Consider the following 4,038-nt stretch of genomic DNA (forward strand, 5'->3'; position numbering starts at 1 on the left):
ACAAGCCACCAAATTAGGCTGAACTGATGTGTTTTTAACTGTTACGGATGGTACTATATTCAGGCAGGCTTCAAATCCAGCGAAAGAGGGGTGTGAATGAAGGTCTCAGGTGGGTGCCACCTGGCATCTCAGGTCGGTGCCAGTCTGCTGAACTTTTGGGGTGAGGAGTAACACAAGGAGCAGCTGTATTTTGGTTGTGCGAGGTCCTACAGGTATCTGTCCCAGCCTTTCCAGAAGTCAAAGCAGGAGCCCTGGGTTGGGGTCAAAGAGCAGGCTGAGTATCTTGTTGGCACTGCTTGGGTATGGAGAGTGGTGGCATTGGAAACCTGCCTGTACGGTAGGCATTACCTGTGTCCATCCTTGCAGTGCACCAGAAACCTGTTCCAGGAGTGGAGCTGTGGGAGAAGCTGGCAGCAGGAAGAGGAGAGGGATTTCAGGGACGTTTTGTTCATTCTTCGGGCTCGCCGACATTGGCATTCTGCAAACATTGCAGCATCAGACAGTAAGCTGGTAGCAGGGCTACGAGTTCTGGTCTCCTACTCTGGTGTTATGCCAGCTGGGCCCCCTGCCTGCATCACCTTCAAGCAGCTGTTCCATGTGAAACCCTTTGGGGATGGCAGCTGCAAGCAACTGGGCTGGTTGTTCCAAAACTTTCCCTCACCTCGGAGCTGACAACTGACAGTTCTGTGCACTTTCTAATCCTTGCAACTATTTATCTGCAAAGCCAAGGTCTCGGCCAGCTGATGACTAAGCTGTTTGTGTCTTCACCTTCCAAAGAGGCAGCGCTGCCTGGAGAAAGAGGCTGGAAATGGGGTAGGTCCTCCCTCGCAGCCCTAATCCTGGTAGTTTTGGAGCAGTAAGGAGATTAAGGAGGACAGACCAGCTGCTTATCTGGAGCAGCTGAGGTTAGGTGGGGGTTTGTGTAAAGAGTCCAAGGTGTGTCCAGAGCAAGCCTCCACGGTTAAGCAGTCAACACATCAACGGGGCGCAAACTCTGAGGCATAGTTTTGTTTTTATTTGCCTAACTAGCGCTGTGTCCTTTTTCTAGGTGTGTATTTCACGTTTGTCCCGGCACCAGTGCACGGCGTGAGGGATTTTGTTTGCTGTTTTTCGTGTGGTGGTGGCCTTATTTCCAGCTCACGGGCGGAACTAAACGTTGCACGCGGTAGGCGGCGATAGCACAGGTGGCCAGCGGGTGTCAGACCAGCTCCACAAAAACTCCTCGCATCCCGGGAGCAAGAGCAACCCGTGGCGTGTGCCTTTGAGGATGGCATCCTCGCGTGGCTGCTAAATGCATCCTGCTGCAAGACGGTGTGGCTCCCGTTCTCGCCTCCTGTCATAGTCCTGCTTCCAAAGGGACTTGCAGACCCCTTTGCTGCTCTGCAGGCTGAAGAAGACCCAGCACATCAGGAGAGACATTGGAGTTGAGCAAGGCAGCCTGACCTGCTTGTGTAATGACCAGTGCAAGCAAGAAAAGGCGACAGGTGACTCTCTTCTGAAAGTAGTGGGTGACTCTCTTCTAAAAGGTATGGAGGCACCCATTTGCTGACCCAATGCGCTCTCTGGAGAGGTGTGCTGCTTACCGGGAGCTTGTATCAGGGATGTTTCTGAGAGAGTACCAAACCTTGTACGGCCCATGGACTATTACCCACTGCTGGCGTTTCACGTGGGCACCAGTGACGCAGCCAGGAGTAGCCTGAGGAGCATCAAAAAGGACTACAGGGCCTGGGAGCATCAGTTAAGGACTCAGGGGTGCATCTGTCCTCCTGGTCAAAGGGAAAGGGTCTGAAAGAGACAGTTGAATCTGGCAAGTCAACAAATGGCTACACGAATGGTGCTACAGCCAGGGGATCGGCTATTTAGACCATGAGACTTGCTTTGAGAAACTTTGTCTGCTAGGGGCTGATGGGGTACATACACCTAACGGAGAAGGGGAAGAGCGTCTTTGGCCAAAGACCTGACAGGCTCATCAAGAGGGCTTTAAAAAATGTTGTGGGGGGAGGGGCAGCACAATCCATCTCACCGATTGCTAGCATCTCACTGCTAGCAACAGGTACCCAGAAGCTGGGGAAGGATCACAGGTATGTACGAGGGAACCTGGAATGCAGCTCAAAGGAATTCCTATTGCTCCAGCCAGCAAGTTGGATTAGCTGGGGACCCGGCTTAAGTCCCTCTATGCCAACACACGTAGAATGAGGAATAAGCGAGAAGAGCTAGAGATGTGTGTATGCATGCAGGGCTACAACCTTGTTGGCATCATGGAGATGTGGTGGGATGACTCCTATGACTGGAGCATTGGAATGGAGGCATATAGGGTCTTTAGGAAGGACAGGCAGGGGAGATGAGGAGTGAGTGTCACCTTCTATGTCAGCAACTGGCTGGAGTGCATGGAGCTCTGCCTGGGCATGGATGAAATGCTGACAGAGAGCTCACGGGTCAAGATTAAAGGGAGAGCAGGGACAGGTGACATTACAGTGGGGGTCTGCTACAGGCCACCTGGCCAGGAAGACTCAGTGGACGAGGCCCTCCACAGGCAGATAGGAGCAGCCTCACGGTCACAAGTCCTGGTCCTTATAGGGGACTTCAATGACTCCGGTATCTGTTGTAGGGACAACACAGCAGGGTATAAGCAATCCAGGAGGTTCCTGGAAGGTGTGGACGATAACTTCCTCCTGCAAGTGGTGGGGGAGCCAACAAAGAGGGATGTTATGCTGGACTTTGTTCTCAGCAACAGGGAGGGGCTGGTGGGGAATGTGGAACTCAAGGGCAGCCTTGGCTGCAGTGACCATGAGATGGTGGACTTCAAGATCCTTAGGGCAGCAAGGAGGGTGCACAGCAAGCTCTCTACCCTGAACTTCAGGAGAGCAGACTTTTGGCCTCTTCAGGGATCTGTTGGGTAAAGTGCCATGGGATAGAGCCCTGGGCAGATGAGGGGCCCAGGAAAGCTGGCTAATATTCAAGGAGCACCTCCTCCAAGCTCAGGAGCAGTGCATCCCATCAAAGAGGAAGTTGGGCAAAAACGCCAGGAGTCCTGCATGGATGAACAAGGAGCTCCTGGACAAACTCAAACACCGAAGAAAGTAAATGGTTGCTATAGCTGTGGGCCTCTTTGTTCACTTGCTTCCTCTTTGCATAGTGTTGCAAATGTCTATGTGTCAGTCACAAAGCATCATCTTGCTCCAGAAGATGGGAGACTCCAGCGAGTTCATCCACAAAGCAGCCAATCCCAAACCCATATGATTCTATGATATAAGGGAAAGCCTTCATTTCTCAAAAGAAGGAAAGAAGACATTTAAAAATGTATATATTTTAAAAATCCTTGTGCCATCCACCTTGTGCCACGATGCCTGCCCACAGCTTGCCTCTGCCCAGCTTCTGTAGGATACCCCCAGCCCACTCGCTGCCCAGCACCCCGTGTGTCAGCCAGCACCCCCTGCAAGGTGGCACAGCCCCCTGCCCCGAGCCCCTCTCCTGCACCTCCCCACGGGTGCCCCAAGGTGCCGGGAGGCGGTCGGATGGCACCGCTCACCTCGTCACATCAGTCCGTTGCACAGGGGGGGACAGGGGACTGCAGACAAGATGCACCCCATGAAAGGGAAGAAAATTTCAGTGCAGCTGGGGAGATTTCTGCTGTCAGGAGACTGGGGTTGTGAGCTTGACCTGGGCATCTCAGGCATGTGCCACCGCACCAGCAGCTACCAGAGACTTGTAAAGGGGTCACCTGGTAGCTTGGCACCTGCGACGCACACCGGCACGTACAGCGAGCTGCACATCCTCCAATAACCCCAAAGCATATCCTCTGGGTGAGCAGATGATCTCGAGATAAAAATCTTTTCAAAAATACTTCCTTTTAATTTTTATTATTTTTTAAAAGCCTACATCAAAATATGTTATGTACAGCTGTAGCTCTAAACACTGTCAGGTAAATCTCATTCTTCAAACAGACAGAATAAAACAAAAGCCACTGTCACGTCCACCTTTGCCTTCACTTTTCCTGCTCAGCACCTCTCTGTCAGCTTCCTGGGGCACACCAAGCGT

This window comes from Chlamydotis macqueenii, chromosome 3 (assembly GCF_036417535.1).
Source record: "Chlamydotis macqueenii isolate bChlMac1 chromosome 3, bChlMac1.mat, whole genome shotgun sequence".
Taxonomy (NCBI): domain Eukaryota; kingdom Metazoa; phylum Chordata; class Aves; order Otidiformes; family Otididae; genus Chlamydotis; species Chlamydotis macqueenii.